The sequence below is a fragment of the Lissotriton vulgaris genome, chromosome 4_1, assembly GCF_964263255.1.
Source record: "Lissotriton vulgaris chromosome 4_1, aLisVul1.2, whole genome shotgun sequence".
Taxonomy (NCBI): domain Eukaryota; kingdom Metazoa; phylum Chordata; class Amphibia; order Caudata; family Salamandridae; genus Lissotriton; species Lissotriton vulgaris.
The window spans coordinates 1,759,945,685-1,759,965,682 of NC_141691.1; positions in this window are offsets into that span (position 1 = coordinate 1,759,945,685).

Sequence of the window (19,998 nt, forward strand, 5' to 3'; positions counted from 1 at the left end):
TAAGTAGAGTGAAGTGATTTAGAGTGGAGTAGAGTGTCATAAAGTTGAGTGGTGTAGAGTGCCGTAGAGTGGAGTAGAGTTTCATAAACTTGACTGTAATAGAGTCATAGATTGGAGTTGTATAGAGTAGAGTAGAGTTTTACAGTGGAGTGGAGTACAGTGAAGTACTGTAGAGTGGAGTGGCATAGAGTGTAGTAAAGTAGCATGGAAATGGAGTGGAGTGGATTAGAGTGCCATAGATTGGAGTGGCACACAGTGTAGCAGTGTGGAGTGAAGTCGAATTTTGTAGGTTTAAGTGGGGTAGAGTGGAGTAAAGTGGCATGGAGTGGCATAGAGTGAAGTGAAGCAGACTGTCAAAGAATGGAGCGGCCTGGAGTGGAGCAGTATAGATTGGAGTAGAGTTCCATAGAGTGGAGTGGGGTAGAGTGGAGTGTAGAGGTGTAGATTGGTGTGGAGTAGAGTGGAGTGATGAAGAGCGGAGTAAACTGGTGTGGAGTAGAGTGCTGTAGAGTGGAGTGGTGTAGAGTGCAGTAGTGTAGAGTGGAGTAGAGTGAAGTGGCGTAGAGTGACGTGGCTTAGAGTGAAGTAAAATGTTGAAGAGTGGAGTGTCGTAGAGTGGAGTGGGGTAGAGTGGAGTAAAGTGGCGTGGAGTGGCATAGAGTGGAGTGGGGTAGAGTACAGTGTAGAGGCGTAGAGTGGTGTGGCTTAGAGTGGAGTGATGAAGAGTGGAGTAAACTGGTGTGGAGTAGAGTGTTGTAGAGTGGAGTGATGTAAAGTGCAGTGGTGTAAAGTGGCATAGAGTGGAGAAGAGGGTTGTAGAGTGGAGTGGCGTAGAGTGAAGTGAAATGTTGAAGAGTGGAGTGACGTGGAATGGAGTGGGGTGGAGTTATATAGAGTGGAGAGCAGTGTTGCATCATGTAGTGTCATATCGTGGAGTGTCGCAGGGTGGAGTAGTGTTGCGTGGCAAGGAGTGGTGTAGAGTGGAGTAGGGGACACCCACCCTGCCAATCATGTGGAGTAGTGCAGAGTGGAGTATGGTGAAATGGTGTGTATTGGCATAAAGTAGAATGGTGTGCAGTGGAGTAGAGTGTTGTAGAGTAGAGTGGCGTTGAGTGAAGTAGCGTGTTATAAATTGGAGTGGCATAGGGTGGAGCGGTGTGGAGTGAAGTTGAATTTTGTAGGTTGGAATGGCAGAGAGTGGAGTAAAGTGGCATGGAGTGGCATATAGTGAAGTGGAGAAGAGTGTCAAAGAGTGGAGTGGCATGGAGTGGAGCAGTATAGAGTGGAGTAGAGTTTCACAGAGTGGATTGGGGTAGATTGGAGTGTAGAGGCGTAGATTGGAGTGGGGTAGCGTCGAGTGATGAAGAGTGGAGTAAACTGGTGTGGAGTAGACTGCTGTAGAGTGGAGTGATGTAGAGTGCAGTGGTGTAAAGTGGCATATAGTGTTATAGAGTGGAGTGGCATAGAGTGAAGTTAAATGTTGAAGAGTGGAGTGTTGTGGAGTGCAGTGGGGTTGAGTTCTTTAGAATGGAGAGCAGTGTTGCATCATGGAGTGTCATATCATGGAGTGTCATAGAGTGCTGTAGTGTTGCGTGGCATGGAGTGGTGTAGAGTGGAGTGGGAGACACCCACCCTGCCAGTCATGTGGAGTAATGCAGAGTGGAGTATGGTGAAATGGTGTGGAATGGCATAAAGTAGAATGGTGTACAGTGGAATAGAGTGTCGTAGACTGGAGTGGCGTTTAGTGAAGCTGAGTGTTATAAATTGCAGTGGCATAGAGTGGAGTAGAATATTAGAATGAAGTGACATAGAGTGGAGTGGTGTAGAATGGAATATAGTGGGGTAGTGTCAAAGAGTGGAGTGGCGTGGAGTTGTATAAATTTGAGTGGAGTGGAGAGGAATAGTGTTGAATAGAGTGTTGTAGAGTGTATTGCATGGAATAGAGTGGTGTAGAGTGGAGTGGTATAGAGTGGCATAAAGTGGCATGGAGTGGGGTTTTGTGGAGTTGAGTGATTTGTTGGATTTGTGCTGGCTCAAAGCTGCATTCCGTGTATGTGTGTGTGGAATGTAAAAAGATGAAACCAAAATCCTGTTGTGTGTGTGTGTGCGATTGCGAGTGTGCATGTTTGTGTGTGTGTGTGTGTGTGTATGCAGGTATGTATGTGCCTGTGACAGGATACATGTCTGTTTTTGAGTGAATTAATGCATGTGAGCATTTGCAGGGATGTCTGTGTGTATTTGAGGGTGTGAAATGGTATAATGTTGACCCTGGTTAAAACTAAACTTGTCCCTCTTGACTGTAAAGGGTATGGAGGCTATACTGGCATAATGGTGGCACTCAGCTAATGGCACCTACCTGGAAATATTGTGGGCATGCTTCACTTAGTTGTGGTTAATCATTGACATATTATCTACATTCTTGACATGGGTGTGAGGGTTCTTGATATAGTTGTGGCTATCCCACGCAAACCAGATGTCCAGACATAATGGGTCCACCCACAACATGTTTGGGGTATTGATGACATAAGTGGTGCTGTCCATTATATAATGACTAGCCTAAAATAATTGCCCTATTACTTTCATAATGCAGGTCAAGGCATAATGGTATCGACCCTAAACATATTGGTGGCATTCTTTCTATATATGTTGTAATGATGGCTCTGGCACAATGGTGCTTCTGCCAAATCGAAAACTGCTATGCAAAACAAATGATGGAGAGAATGCTAAATGGATCATACATTTACCTACAGTCAAGAGATCTGGGTTAAATTCATCGGTATTTTGCTCACCATGCCACCCCAGTGTAGACCCAGCAATATGGACATCAGTCTTGACCCTGTGCCTCATGGAAACAGTCCAGACCGAACCGCCAATCCAGGTCCTCCCTGGACCAGAAACAAGAATCCTGGGACCAGTTTGTGGGTATTACCCTTCATCAGCCAGGCCAGCTTGAATCCAGTGGCACAGTGAGCAAGGAACCCACGTCTGGGCATACCCATCCCACTAAGGGTGAAAAGTGCTACGGAAAAAAATGATGGACGGAATGCTGAATGAATCATACATTCACCCCCAGTCAAGAGAACTGGGTTAAATCCATTGTTATTTTGCTCACCATGTCACCCCAGTTTAGACCCAGTCATATGCAAGTCAGTCTTGACCCTGTGCCTCATAGGAATAGTCCAGACCAAACTGCCAAACCAGGTCCTCCCTGGACCATAAATAAACATCCTGGAACAGGTTTCTGGGTATTAACCTTCATCAGCCAGGTTCCAGTGGCACAGTGAGCAAGGGACCCATGTCTGGGCATACCCATCCCACTTGAGGTGCAAAGTGTTACGCAAACCAGTGATGGACTGAATGCTGAATGAATCATACATTCTCCCCCAGACAAACGATATAGATTAAATCTATCATTCTTTTGCTCACCATGCCACCCCAGTTTAGACCCAGCCATATGCAAATCAGTCTTGACCCTGTGCCTCATGGGAACAGTCCAGACCGAACTGCCTAGTCAGGTCTTCTTTGGACCGGAAACACGCATCCTGGGACCGGTTTCTGGGTATTACCCTTCATCAGCCAGGCTAGCTTCAATCCAGCGGCACAGTGAGCAAAGGACCCACGTCTGGGCATACCCATCCCACTTAGGGTGAAAATTGCTACGTAAACAAATGATGGACAGAATCCTGAATGAATCATACATTCACCCCCAGTCAAGAGGTCTGCTTAAATCCATTGTTATTTTGCTCACCATGCCACCCCAGTTTAGAACCAGCCATATGCAAATCAGTCTTGACCCTGTGCCTCATGGGAACAGTCCAGACCGAACTGCCAAGTCAGGTTCTCCCTGGACCGGATACAAGCATTCTGGGACCGGTTTCTGGGTATTACTGTTTATCAGGCAGGCTAGCTTGAATCCAGTGGCACTGTGAGCAAGGGACCCACATCTGGGCATACCTGTCCCACTTAGGGTGAAAAGTGCTACGCAAACAAATGATGGACGGAATTCTGAATGAATTATACATTCACCCCCCAGTCAAGAGATCTGGGTTAAATCCATTGTTCTGACTGGCTTGGTAGTTCAGGCTGGACTGTTCCCACAAGGAACAGGGTCAAAACTGATTTGCATATGACTGGGTCCAAACTGGGGTGGTCTGGTGAGCAAATGAATGAAGGATCAAACCCAGGTCTTTGTGACTGGGGGTGAATGATTGCATTGTCCAGCATTCCGTCCATCAATCGTTTCTTTTGCATATGCTGCCCTAAGTGGGAAGGGTATACCCAGACATGGGTCCAATTCTCACAACACCACTGGATTCAAGTTAGCCTGGCTGATGAAGGGTGATGCTCTGAAACCGGTCCCAGGATGCTTGTTTCTGGTCCAGGGAGGACCTGGCTTGGCAGTTCGGGCTGGTCTGTTCCCACAAGGAACATGGTCAAGACTGATTTGCATATGGCTGGCTCCAAACTGGGGTGGTGTGGTGAGCAAAGAATGATGGATTAAACTCAGATCTTTGTGACTGGGGGTGAATGTTTCCATTCTCCAGCATTCTGTCCATTAATTGTTTCTTTTGCATATGCCACCCTAAGTGGGAAGGGTATGACCAGAAGTGGGTTCCGTGCTCACCACACCACTGGATTCAAGCTCAGGGGAATAACACAGGCCACCACAGACCCTGAGCTGCAGGGGGCCCCCTCAGCACAATACTCAGGCCCAAAAGCCCTGGATTAAATACGGAGTGGGGGCCCCTCTGTGTACATGGCAGGGGGGCCCCCTCAACTTTTGTTACGCCACTGTTCAAGATAGTCTGGCTAATGAAGGGTGATGCCCTGAAACTGGTCCCAGGATGCTTGTTTCTAGTCCATGGAGGACGTGGCTTGGTAGTTTCGGCTGGACTATTCCCACAAGGAACAGGGTCAGGACTGATTTGTATATGGCTGGGTCTAAACAGGTGTGGTGTGGTGAGCAAAAGAAAGATGGATTAAACGCAGATCTTTGTGACTGGGGGTGAATGTTTGCATTGTCCAGTATTCCGTCCATTAATTGTTTCTTTTGCATCTGCCAAATTGAAGACATTTTTTTACATGTTTTTTGCTAATCCTGTCATAATGGTTCTGAAAATCCCTTCCCTATTGTGAATATCTCTCGTTTTAATGATGATAGTTAATGATCATGAAAGGTAACATCTGCTCATGGAATGACAATAGTACTTGTGTGTCCTTGATCAAATGGTAAGCTGATGTTTTGCATCAAAAATATTGCATTTCCTAAATCTATTTCTATCTGATGTTTGGGTGATAACTCATGTTTGGGAAGAATATTCAAGGACAGTGCGTGGGCTGACCTGTTGGGCGCTTGCTGCTCCTATCTTCGCTGGATTTCAACCCCTGACGCCCAGGACGCGGCTTTGCAGTGGGAGTGCTGCCGCTGGTGGTAGGACCCGCCCTCACCGACCACACCGCTGCGGGACTGCGAGGCAGTCCTAACACCTGAAGCCTCTTCCCGCAGCGGCCCGCCCCCCGCCTGGTGTTGCATAAACTTTCGTAGCACCCGCTGCGCGGGTGCTACTCAAGGACAGTGCGTGGGCTGACCTGTTGGGCGCTTGCTGCTCCTATCTTCGCTGGATTTCAACCCCTGACGCCCAGGACGCGGCTTTGCAATGGGAGCGCTGCTGCTGGTGGTAGGACCCGCCCTCACCGACCACACCACTGCGGGACTGCGAGGCAGTCCTCACACCTGAAGCCTCTTCCCGCAGCGGCCTGCCCCCCCGCCTGGTGTTGCATAAACTTTCGTAGCACCCGTTGCGTGGGTGCTACTCAAGGACAGTGCGTGGGCTGACCTGTTGGGCGCTTGCTGCTCCTATCTTCGCTGGATTTCAACCCCTGACGCCCAGGACGCGGTTTTGCAATGGGAGCGCTGCCGCTGGTGGTAGGACCCGCCCTCACCGACCACACCGCTGCGGGACTGCGAGGCAGTCCTCACACCTGAAGCCTCTTCCCGCAGCGGCCCGCCCCCCGCCTGGTGTTGCATAAACTTTCGTAGCACCCGCTGCGCGGGTGCTACTCAAGGACAGTGCGTGGGCTGACCTGTTGGGCGCTTGCTGCTCCTATCTTCGCTGGATTTCAACCCCTGACGCCCAGGACGCGGCTTTGCAGTGGGAGCGCTGCCGCTGGTGGTAGGACCCGCCCTCACCGACCACACCGCTGCGGGACTGCGAGGCAGTCCTCACACCTGAAGCCTCTTCCCGCAGCGGTCCGCCCCCCCCCCGCCTGGTGTTGCATAAACTTTCGTAGCACCCGCTGCGCGGGTGCTACTCAAGGACAGTGCGTGGGCTGACCTGTTGGGCGATTGCTGCTCCTATCTTCGCTGGATTTTCAACCCCTGACGCCCAGGACGCGGCTTTGCAGTGGGAGCGCTGCCGCTGGTGGTAGGACCCGCCCTCACCGACCACACCGCTGCGGGACTGCGAGGCAGTCCTCACACCTGAAGCCTCTTCCCGCAGCGGCCCGCCCCCGCCTGGTGTGGCATAAACTTTTGTAGCACCCGCTGCGCAGGTGCTACTCAAGGACAGTGCGTGGGCTGACCTGTTGGGCGCTTGCTGCTCCTACCTTCGCTGGATTTCAACCCCTGACGCCCAGGAAGCGGCTTTTCAGTGGGAGCTCTGCCGCTGGTGGTAGGACCCGCCCTCACCGACCACACCGCTGCGGGACTGCGAGGCAGTCCTCACACCTGAAGCCTCTTCCCGCAGCGGCCCCGCCCCCCCCATTTACCCAGGAGTATAAAATCATCCTAACCGTCTTGCGCAGCGGGACGCACGCGGGACGGAGCTTGGGGCGAAGCCCGGGCAAAGGGCGGGCCCTCTGAGGCCCTCGTAGGCCAGAGTAGGCTGGGCTGGGCCTACCCCTTTACATCTGTAGCTCAGTGGTCCGTGCTCCGGCAGGCATTTGGCCATGCTGGCTGAAGAGGAAACCCCTGGGAAGAGAGGAAGACTACGTAACAGGTCTTTGGACAACTATTTCCCTAAGGTTCTGTGTGAGGGTGACAAGGACTCTATCTTAGCTTATTCAGTCGAGAGCATGAAAAACAGATCCCTCACTGACAGCACTCCTCTTGCTTTGACCCGGGAGGGAGGTTTACTAGACATGAGTGGGGAAAATGCTAGTCAAGAAGGTGTTCCCCTTCTGCTTCGTGATTGTACACACACACCCTGTTTGCCCTCGGATCATATTGTAATTGTCTCCCCTACCCCTAGTTCCGGCCGTATCACTGTTACAGCCAAGCCTAGGAAGCCAAAACCTAAGCAATTAGTTGTTGCCCAGATTCACCGCCCACCACCAAGTAAAAAAAGGAGGAAATCAAGGGCGGCCCAAGGTAAAGCCAAAATCCCGCATTCCGATTTTGGTAAACGGTTAAAAACTCAAATGAGAGTGTTCTAGTAGAGGGGCCGGATCTTCCACCAGCTGAAGCACCACCGCCAAAAACGAGATCATCTGAAGTAGTTATACAGGCCGTGGATTCAGATAGTAATGCTGGGTTTGTAGCACCAGATATCCCATCTCCCCCCTCATTAATAGGGAACTTGTAATTCCTATTAAGATCCCTCCTCTTACCTATTAATGAGACCATTAAAAAGGTTGAAATTAGACTGACAATTCTGGAGACTGCTATAAATAGCATGGTTACTCTAACCAAAGCCCAGGGGAGCGGGGTGGTGCATCCCACACCTTCAGCTCGGCTACCCGCTACCAATGTTGCTAACACCCCAATTGCCCCACCCCAGCCGACCAAACATAAGTCACAGCCACAGGGTAGGGCCGATCTCGGCTCCCAAAATCCACCACCCCCTAAACACCAAAACACACCAGTAATTGAAACGGGTGGTGACCCTAAAAGGCCAGTGCTGAAGGCCCCGATAAGTAATAAACAGGACGATCACGGGGAAGGCAGATGTACTAGAGACCCCCGGAAAAAGGTGCCGCAAGTGGAAATTCCCCCAGAAGCAGTGCCCTTTGTGGTAGTCTGGACCGGGGTCCCACCGTTAGCAGAAAGCAAGAAGGAGGGATATGCTGATTTAAAAAATAAAATCATTCACTGGTTGAGGACATATAGGCCCATAGCACACAATATAGATGGGGATATAGTCCATGTCAGGCGGATTAACTGGCTGGGTAGCAGACGAAAAGATATTGAAGGGGACTTAGTGGTGGTTAACTTTAGAGACCCTCGGGCAGTAGATTACATCTTAAACTGGCCACCTGGAAATGGGGATACTCGTATCATTCCTCGGGCCCTAACTTATTTCTATCCCAGGTCAGAGGCCCTCCCTCTTAAATACCAAAATAAGTTCCACTGCTATAGACCACCCCCTCCTTTACCATACAGCAACATTTATTCTCAGCATGGGCAGTACTCCACCCTGGCTGTTGACCACTCTGCCTGGACTATAGTGCCCCATAGACATGCAATGAATCACGACACTAGGATGGAACATCTAAGACCCTTTACCCCTCTAGACACTTATAATCGGTTTTCGCAGCTCTCTGGGCTGGAAGACTGTGATTGATGTTCACAGCCCAAGGGGGAGAGACCTGGTCAGTCATGTGTGGAGGCTCCGCGATCAGGTGGCAGTATAGATATACGGCAGGAGAGATCCCATACAGTTCAAACTGCCGCTACCACCAACACTACTGGGGCTCCATTTGTAGCCGTGAGTATGGTTAGCACGGTTAGCTACCCTACACACCCTACATCTCTTATTCGGGAGGTGGGTAGGTGCACGACCATGGTGGGTAATGATGGGGGGAGTAAGGGGGTCCAGACCAAAGTATGCAAGGGTCGACGGGTAATAAACCTGTTATCTTGGAATGTAGCGGGGTTAAAAAGGAAGCTGGATATACCGGAATGGCATACATTCATCGAGAAGTTCGATGTTTGTCTGTTTCAGGAAACCTGGAGCCTGCTACCCATAAACAAATCGGGTTACAGCACCTATTTTTCCCCGGCAGTAAGTAGAGGGAAGGGCAGACCGGCGGGAGGCCTCACGGTCTAGATAAAAATTGATCTAGACTGGGATGTGACCCGCCACGACTCGGAGTGCAGTGACATACTTCACCTCTCTTCTAGGGGTCATACTGAGGGATGTAGGCTTGATCTATTCAACGTGTATGCCCGAGGGGCACCAGGGGATACCGCCTCATCAACCTTATTATCTCTGGATTCAGCCTTAGCTAATTGCCCTCATGCAGCGAAAATCATTGTGGGGGGGATTTCAATTGTACGTTTGAACCCCTCCTCGGAGATGATCCCTTGGGTATTGAAGATGAAGATTCGAAATGGTCCATTCCAACCCTGTCCTTGCCCCCTATTAGAAAATGGTCAGCTAGGGCAATCCAAATCAATGCACTAACTAGGGATCACAAGTTAAGAGCCCTTAACGGTAGGACTACGTCCGACCGGGCAGGTGCACTGACTTTTAATAGGCTCACTGGACCGTCCCGAATTGACTACATCCTAATGGATGTTAGTTTGTGGGCTGACCTAATTGATATGGAGGTGCTTCCAAGTCAGGATAGCGACCATAACCCCTTGTGTAGTAAGTTCAACTGGGGCATCTCTAAAGATAGGAGGGCGAATGCCCCCACAAAAATAACTAAAGAGATTATCCCATATAATAATAACCGTAGATTGAAATGGGATAAGGCAAACCTGAAGGAGGACGATCTAGGGACCATTAAATCCCTGGTGGAGGGCCTATACTCGGATCTGGAGGGTTGGGATTGTGAAAACCAGATTAGCATGAACCCGCACACCTCCCTTGACTCAGTTTATAAAGCCACAATTGAGCAAGTAAATCACTTCTTTACTTCCAAAGGGAAAAGCCATAGGAAATCATCACACCCCCCATCTCAAATAAACCTTGGTATTCGGACCAGTGCAAGGGCAAAAGGAAAAATCTGACAGAAGCCCTACTCTCAAGGGATCCTTTGCTAGTTAGAGCGGCTAGGAAGGACTACTTGAAAGTATTATCGCTGGCTAAACGCGAATGGGAGGAACAGCATTGGCAAGACCTAACTAATGCTGTGAGCAGGAGGAACCCGAACCTTTTTTGGGATTTAATTAACAGAGCCAGGCAAATGAGATCGCAACCATTAGCAGCTCATATAACTAGCCAGAAATGGCTAAATCACTTTTTAGCCCTATATGGCGGTAACGAGGATATAAACAGCCCCGGGGTAGTCAGTTCTGGAGACTGGGATACCACAGGGGTGGACGACCTCCCATTCACGGCCTCTGAAGTTGCAATGGCTATTAGACACCTAACTCCCAAGAAGGCGGCCGGTCCGGATGGGATCCCTGGGGACCTGTTGATTGCGGAACCTCGGGCTTGGACCAACCTAATCGCCACAATAATGAATTTGATTGCTAGGGGATACCCTGTGCCAGATTCTTGGAAGGGGGCTGAGGTGGTAACAGTGTTTAAGAAGGGGGCAAGAGATGACCCTGCCAACTACAGACCTATCAGTTTGATAGATGTAATCCAGAAAGTGGTTGGCAGGCTCATCATCTCAAGGGTTGGCGATTGGATGGAGGAGGCTAGCATCCTCTCCCACTTCCAAGCGGGATTCCGTAGAAAGGTAGGCACAATGGACCAGGTCTTTCGCTTTTTTGTCATCTATTGGAAGACAGTTACCATCAAAAAAGGCAGTTTATATATGGCCTTCATAGATCTTAAAACAGCTTTTGACCTGGTCCCTCGGGTTAAATTGTGGGAGATCCTAGGAGGGATGGGATTCCCCGGTAGACTCTTGAGTTTAATCGTAAAGCTCCACGAGGGGAATTATGCGAGGATCAGATGGGGTACCCAGGGCCAGTTAACGGATAGGGTCCCTGTAAGGAGGGGAGTACGCCAGGGCTGTGTCATGGCCCGACTCTTTTTTCCCTGTTCGTGAATGGAGTGGTGGACCATCTGAAAGGGGAAGAGTCGGATGCCCCATCCCTGGCGGGGGAAAGAATCCCCACCCTACTCTTCGCCGATGACACCTTATTATTATTATTCTGAGTTTTGTATAGTGCCTGGTTACCAATAGGCATCCCAGTGCTGATCAGAACATAACACTACTAAAAGAAAGCAGGGATTAAACGGAGAACAGAAAAGTTTTTAAAAGTTTACGGAACCTGAGAAGACTGGCTTCGGAGCGCAGTTGTAGGGGCAATGAGTTCCACAAGGAGGCCACATTAATTGAAAACCTTCTACCACCAGTTCTTGCCCTTTTCACCCTGCCAACCTGAAGGAGATGTTGGTGGTCAGAGCGAAGGGAACGAGAGGCCTTGTAGGGCTGGACCATCTCCTCCAGAATAGGTGGACCTACCCCGTGCCTTATTGATCTCCAAATCCCCAGTGGGTCTGCAAAAACTCTTGAACCGATTTAGTTCCTTTTGCACTAACAGAGGCTTAATCATCAACACCTCGAGAACTAAATTGATGGCATTCTCACCTTCCAAAAGATTTAAAAATAACTTTTCGCTTAATGGGGCCCCCCTGGAGATGGTCGACTCATTCGACTATCTTGGAGTTCGGATAAATAGTCGAATGACTTGGAAGGACCATCTGGCCAAAATGTTACTCGGTCACAAAAGAGTATCTGGGGTGACTCTGAGGGAGCTTCGTGAGTCAACTAGCAAACCTGTCTCCCCGGCCATGGCGATTTATGAGGGCCAGATACTCCCGGCGGCATTATATGGCTCTGAACTCTGGGGGTTCGAAAATGTTTCAGAACTCTCCATAGCAGAAAATAACTTCTTGAGGGAGGTGGTGGCTCTTCCAGCCTCTACTCCGCTGATCCCCCTGCGATTAGACTTGGGCAGACGAGCCCTCAAGGACCTGGTGAGGCTACGCCCATTGCTTTTCTGGACCCGCTTAAGAAGGACTGAGGAGCTTGCTAAATATGCTGAAGGGTTGGATGACCTTCTATTGCTCGACACTGGTAACAAAATTGGATAGCTGAACAATGTGAGAGACCTGGTTCTTAAACTAGGACTAAGAGATGCATGGGAGTCACAAATGCCGCCGCCCAAGGAAGTGATCAAGAAGCTATACTGGGATTGGGTACAGGGCGAGGCTTTGTGTGGATTGGTTGGGGGTTCACTCACGGATCGGTTTTTGGAATTTAAATGGGTGAGAAAACTGGAACCCTTCCTTGACCTGATAACCAAACCGCTAGACAGAGCGCTATATTTAAAACTGAGGTACGGGACGCTCCCGGTGCACGATTTCACAACGAGGTGGTCCAAATCTGGTGCCCCCTTGCGCTCGTGCCCAGGCTGTGCAGCACCTAAGGAGACTGTGGCCCACCTATTTTTTGCCTGTCCCGCTTACAAAGTGGCCCGGAAAATCTGGCTGAAACCTGTATGCAGGGAGTTGGGGTTGAGGTGTCACAGGATGGCCTTACGTGTACTCTCTACCGATTCATCATCCACTGTCATGATATGCGGGGTGGCAAAATTTTTGAGTCATGCTTGGCTGACGCGCTCACGGTTACTGAAGTTGTATTCTAGGTCACCAACTGATTGATGCATGTAACTGAAGATACCCTCACTTAATTTAGTGACTGTTGAGTATGCTTTATCTCAGGATACATTTTTTTTTCTTTTTTATGCTGCTATATTTTATTACTGTTTTAGCGGGGGAATTGTATATTTGTTGTGCATATGTACTCTTTTATGGTGAACAATTTTACCGAATAAAGATTATTACTACGTTTGGGAAGAATATTTCTGATCTTGACTGTTATGGCTATTATTTCATGACTTGTTTGGAGGCATTTCATAATCTATACTAATGCCGCTTTTATGATATTATCACTACTGCTGTTTGAAGCCTAAACATATATGTTTGGTGTAAATACTGCTGTTTTAGTCTACGTATATGAGATTGGTGCAAGCTTCCTAGTGTCTGATCCTGAAAGGTCTTTAAAAATGTTAATTTTCCAAGGTGATCCTGAAATTGAATGGGATCTAGAAATTCCTTCTAATATCTTCTACAGATGAAGAGTCAATGACACTAAAGTTGTTTTCTCTTAAGGATTTCTTGATACTGGAGAAAAAAGGGGAAATCTTTTCGATGTATCCTCTATAATAGACTCAAGACCACAGGGCACATTCTCAGAGGTGTTCAACTCCAAATAAACATGCTTAGAAAATTAAAACCATTCATCCTCCACCAAGATATATTGTAAAAGCTCTAGAATTAACTATAGCAGTGCCTTACTGATTAGTCTTTCTAAAATTAGGCTTGTGCCGCTGAAAGCTACAATGTATGCAGCTGAGGGCCTTATGACTGGTACCAGCTGTAATGATCACATCCCTAGGGGTATGTGAAGTCAGTATCATATGCTTTTGCATAATTACGAAAAACGTTTGGGAAATTATGCAAAATTAGGTGTACTTATGTACATTATGAATCCATCATTTAGCACTATATTTTGGAGCGTAATGCGTCCTTGTGTAAATTTTTGACTCAAGAATGAATTTCGCGCAAAAGAAGTACAAAATCAAAAGCTCGCGATCTTTTATTTGCTGTAAATTTTGACCGCAAATGTCACTCAATGATATAAAATGGTGTAATGGGGTATTTCAAGAATTTTAGGTAGCAAAGGTACAGTGAAATTCCCGAAATTATGCAAATTATACAGGCGTCATTTAAATTTCGACTAGTCCTACACCTCAACCGAGTGCTCACAAAACTCTGACCTCAGATATAAAGTAGATTCTCTTGCAAAGTTGCTTGCATCATTTAGAAGACGTTCTACTTACATTCACAATAATGCCAGTAAATTGAATGTGCCTGCATTTCAAGTTGAGAAAGGGATTGATGACTAGAAGTTCCCAATTATCTTAAATACCAGGCATGGAAAATAGTCTTCTTTGAAGCTTCTGTAAAACTATTGGACTTCATGGTCCTCTCCCTTAGGAAAACACCCACTCTCAACACATTCAAATATATACTTAAAAATGTTCTTCTTTTTTTTTTAATAACATTTTTATTGGTATTTACATGTTACAGAAATCAACAATAAACATCGCACATGACATACTACAGTCAAGTGTTTGTAGGCATTGACATCATTTGCTGCGGGTCAACTTATATTTGCCCCCCGTTTTTTATCCCTTTTTAGAGCTTCCGTTGTTACGTTCGTTTTCTTCATTGTTGGAACATCAAACTAACATATAGACATAGAACATATACTTGACGGGTGGGTCTTGTTGTCCGGTCGATCGGTCAGGTTGGGGTCTCTTTCCTTTGGATCGGGTTGTACTTTGGTTTTCATGGCGGCTTGTATGTGTTTAGGTATGCGTCTAGTTTCTCCCACATTTTCCTGTTTGGGTTTTTCCATGGTGTGTGTCTGGTTCTAAATGCATACAATTATGTGCCTGATTTAGAGTTTTGTCTCTCTTTCAGCCTGCCCAATTTTGAGTAGGGCTGACTGCCAGGTTTACACCGACAGAGTAAAATGGACTCTGTAAGTGTAAACCTTCCTTCAACGGTTTAAGGAACTGAGGGCCAGATGTAGGTAGGCATTTACCGGTCGGTAACGAATTGAGAATGGGGCAGCACAGAGACAACTGAAGGTGAATGGGAATGGGGAGACACATGAATAATAGAGGGTGGCCTATGGTTAATGGCGAAGCAAACAGACAATGGAGGGTGGATGGGTGGGGATGGGGAGGCAAACGGACAATGGAGGGTGAAAGGGCAGTTAAGGGGCAAGCAAATGAACAATTATCTCTTGGTACCTAACATGCTCTGCAACGCAGCTCCAACTTTACACCCCTGCTTCTCATCTCTGCCTGGTACCTTCACTGGCATGAACAATGACATTATGTTGCTATTAACAAAGGCTCTATTCGATTGTTAATGAACTTTCAGTGAATGTGATATTATGGTTTCTACTGCTTTGCATACTATCATTCTGTAAAGCTCTATGATACCTGCAAGGGTCATTTTCACGCTATAAAAAAACCTATTTAAAAAATAAAAAATCAGAGGGTAGGAAAGCAAGAATGGCCACGAAAGGTGAGCGACCGGGGAGTAAGCCAGAACCGCAACTGAGGAAGGAGAGTGAGGGGGGAACACAGAGGCGAGAAAGAGGAACCACGTAGAACACAAGGAACACAGTTGAAAATACATGCGCTATCGGTGCATGCTTAACCAAACAGAAATAAGTAGTACCAAAGGGAGAGCAGTGGAAGGACATAAGTATTTGGACCACGCTCCAGGGGCGAGACAAACACCAGAAGAGAAAGGTAGACCCATCGAAGCTGACAAATAAGAAGCATGCAAATGAGAGGGACAATAAAGCCAATGGGCGGTCTTCTAAGCCCACTGTAAGCTAACAATACGTCTGGCAACACACAGTTCATGCACTATCTTAGGCAAGACCTGAAAAAGGACCCACCACATCATGGGTAAGAACTCCTGCTTTGGGAGTTGGTTTTTGGAAAAGTAAAAACTGTTAAAAGTTTGGTGTAAGCATCTGTCACCAATGGCCTTCCCAAACTTTTAAATGCCTTTGTATGAACCACAGTGACTGTGGATCATACAAACCCTTAGCGTTCACTCCCGGGCCGGCGGTGAATTCTTAATTTGGCAGGGGGAGTTTATGCAGGGGCGGAGGGAGGAAGGAAAGGAGAGAGGGAGGGAATGTTAGAGTTGGCATCTTTTGCGTGGTTTCCCTTGACTTTTTGCCTCTACCACTGTACTTTTTTATGCTGGCTGGATTTTGTTTTTTTCTGGCTAAGATGCTTGGACACTTTGCCACTGCTGATCAGTGTCAAAGTGCAAGTGCTCCCTGTGTAAATTGTTACTACAATTGGTTCTCCCTAATTGGCATATTTGATTTACTGGTAAGTCCCTAGTAAAGTGCACTGAGTGTGCCAGGGCCTGTAAATCAAATGCTACTAGTGGGCCTGCAGCAATGATTGTGCCATCCACATGGGCAGCCTTGAAAAGATATCTCAGACCTGCCACTGGTGTCTGTGCGCAGTTGTAAGCTGCCATGTCAACCCGGCAAGTGCCCACACTTGCCAGGCTCTAACCCTCTCCTTTTATTGACATGTAAGACACCCCTCAGGTATATTTGAAAAGCAGGACATGTACTGGTGTGTGTGACATGTCCTGATAGTAAAATACGGCCAATTTTGTTTTTCACTATTGAAAGGCTATCTGTCCCATAGGATAGAATGGGAGATCCTTTGTAACATCTTACAAGTATAACTTCCCATTGGGACAAGATGGAGAACTAAAATGTAGGCTCTCTGAACTCAGGATTTAATAACACATCTTTTAGTAAAGATGTTTTTTAAACTGTGTGTTGGAAAATGTCACTTTTAGAAAGTGGACATTTTCTTGTTTAACCATTCTGTGAGTCTCTGCCTGATTGTGGATTGTCTGTCTGGTTTTGGAGTGACAGGGGCTGGGAATGCACATTCACTGTAGACAACCACTAGAGGGAGGGGGCTGAGGTCTACCTGGCCCTTCCTGGATGACTCAGAGCTGAGCTGAATGGGACATGACTGCATTTAGAGTAGTGGGAGGAGTTTTCCTTGCACCACAATAGGGCCTGTCTCCCTTGCACAATACTGTCTAGAATCCCCAGTGGTCCTACTGCACCAGTGAGGACAGAACTGGTTTTGACTGGGTTCAGAGACCTTTGCTCAAAGAACAACAAAGTCAAGTGTGGTGTAAGTAGTGACCTAAACCCCAGCACTTTAGATCTCTTCTGGACTCAAGAGGAACCTCTGCCAAGGAGAAGAGCAGGAGAGCTGTGAGGAGGAGTATTGACCCTTTGCTGTGCGCTGTGTGCGGTTGGACTGCAGTTGCTGTTTCTGCCAAGGAAAGGGACAAAGATTGGAACTTTGCTGAGAAACCTGTGTGAAGAAGAATCTCCAAGGGCTTATGTGTGCTGGCCTCCTTTTCTGAAGTCTCGGGACACAAATACTTTACTCCCAGTCCCCTGAACTCTATTGCTGAGAGTTCTGACCTGCCAGAAGGTAACTGTTCCAGTTTTGGGCCCCTGAAGGTTGTTCCTGCTGTTGGGAGCTGGAAGCAAATTGAAAGAAGCAAGAAAAGCAATCTTTGACGCCTTCCGGAATGCCACCCTGGCGCCATGACCTGCACTGAAGCCAGGGGCACCCCTCGTGAAGTGCAAAATGCACCACCCTGCTTGCACTGCAGCTCAGACGCAGTAATCGGCATTCCTGACACCGGACCTTGCACCAAATCCATCACTCGATAAGCCTGTCTGCTTGTGCCCAGCTACCAAGGCGGTGAGCAGAGGTTATCTAGAGTGTGTATATTGCCTTACCCTGATTAGAAGCAAGGGTCCCTACTTAGACAAAGGTGCATACCTCTGCCAATTAGAGAGGAGGGAGGTAGGGAGGGAGGAAGGAAGAAAGGAAGGAAGGAAGGAAGGAAGGGAGGAAGGAAGGAAGGAAGGAATGCAGCACATTTAGTGGTCACAAATCGCCATTTAAGATTGTTTATGTGCAGGAAAGGACACCTTCCTGCACATAAATAATCATTCCCCACAGCGAAGACACCTTTGCACTACGGTGCAAGGGAGTCTGCATTGCCGCTAGGCAGCTAAATGTAGCGCCAGCACATGGGAAAACGCAGGGCTGCACTGTATTGTTGTAAATACACTGCAGCCCTGCCTTTCAGAAGTGGTGTGGCATTAAGCCATGAAGGCTAACACCACGCTCCATCATTTCCTTTTACATAGACCCCAAAGTCCTGCAACACAGCACATAACAATTTGAGAGCAGAAATGATCCATACGTTTGTAAATAGGAAGCTATCTGCCCTTTCCTTTCAAGCAGTGCAGTCCAGCATAGTGCTGTGCATATAGCAAAAACTGGCTAGACTCCATGCACTTATTATGAGCAGCCGTGGAAGAGGCAGGCCTCCTGGTTTCTCGTCCAGGCTGGGAACCTGCTGTCCTCTGCACACAAACACTTGTGTCTCTAACAATTGGTTCATTGACCTTTTTCAATACCCAGTTATATAAAATGTCTGACTCTGTTACTATCTGCAAAGAAGATAATACCAAAGCATATTTTGACATATAGTTTCCGAATTATACAGTAAAGTTCTGTTATTGCTTTACCAATAGCCATTTGGTTGAGACCGCAATTGAAAGTGAGCCTCATCTACTCTGCCTTGGCACCCTGGGTAGAGGAGGGCGAGCAGCCAAGGATTAACTCAAGGAAGGTGGGCGCGGTGAGTCCAGGAACAGAGCACCTCAATGATCACTGTTGCAATAAAGTCTGAATGTTCAGCCAATGGTTGGCGTTACACAACACTGGATAATGTCGCATATACATGCTGAATATATTTACAGTATGAACAGTCAATAGAAAGCACAATACACAAAGGAAACATTACAGTGAGCACGAGAGAAACCATTAACCACATAAAGAAGAGGATAAGCAAACCATGCAGCAAGAATATCTGGCTGAGCCCTCTTTATAATGTTCACAAAGGTCTAATGTTTCTGAAACTCTAATGTTCACAAAGCTTGAAATACACCTGTAACGACAAACAACCAATGGAGTACAGGATGGATGCAAAAACACAGGGTTCACGAACAACTAACTCAACAAATACTAAATAAACACTAATCATATCAGGCTGATCTTGAAGATAATTGGCCCAGTGCTCACCAAAGTACACTTTCTTTCTTTCTTTAATTGTTTTATGGTGTTTGTAAAGCACTGTGAACCATCTAGGGGAGGCTCAACCTGCTCAGGGAGGGATACAAAGAATACGTTGAAAAGTGTATAATTTAATTTCAACTAAATCGGTATTGGCTTCTCTTTACACAGTTACCATTAGGGAACTCTTTATAAGAGCAAAGGAATGAAGGCATTAATATGTTTTCATTTGACATCTTCAGGTATTGTTCCAAATATCATTTATCCTATTGATTCTGACTACGAATTAACTGATATAGTTACTATAGACCAGAGGCACGAATATCTGCTCGCAAAATATTGCTTGCAAATTGCAACAAGTATTTTAATGACCCATAAGTATATTTAAGAACTGCAGTTTGTATGAATAGGTAGGTTCGTAATAATCCAAATAATAGTGGGTCACAATAAAACCTACCTCATAAATATTAATGCAGCAGGCTGTAAATTGGAACTTACAACATTTGGAGGCCATCCCAGCGATGGTGTCCATATAGGGCCAGCAGACCACCATATGTGTGTTTGCTAACTAATGAAGTAAATGTTTTTTTAAATGCAGCCTGTTTTCCTTAAAGGAAATGGGACTGAGTTTAAAAAGAAAAGTTCTATTTTTGTTTGTTTAAAAGTTAGGAGTGGTGCTGTGGACCACTGCTTACTCTTAAAAAAATGTTTTTTATCATTCACAAAGGGGAAAGGATCACAGGTGGACCCTTCCCTTTTTGTGACAAGGCAATAACACATCCTTTAAGGATTTGGTAAAATATAAATGTTTTGCAACCGAATTTCAGCTGCAAAATATTGATGCATTAGATAACATTTTGGTATTTGGAAGGGAGGTCCACAACACTCCCCTTCCAGATACTGAATTGTATCCATTCACAATTCCATTTTAGGACTTGGAAAACATTCATAGATCCTAAAAGGGATTGGCACATAAGAAAAAACATTTTAATGATCATAATCCTTGAGCTGGAGCATTTGTAACTTAAAATGCTTAGTACATCTGGCTCTTAGTTCAATATCAAGATCACAACAGTATTGCACAACTCCCTTGCTGTTTGCTGCAAATGATTGAAACATAAAAGGCCCATAAACAGCTTGCCAGCTTAAGAATTGAGAACACAGGGGCTTTTTATCAAGTACGGCGTTAAAATTAAATAATTTTACTACTACTACTACTAAATGCCTTCTGTGAATACCAAATGTAGCAAGTTTAGGATTTTATCTCAGATTCGTTCTGTAAATCGGAC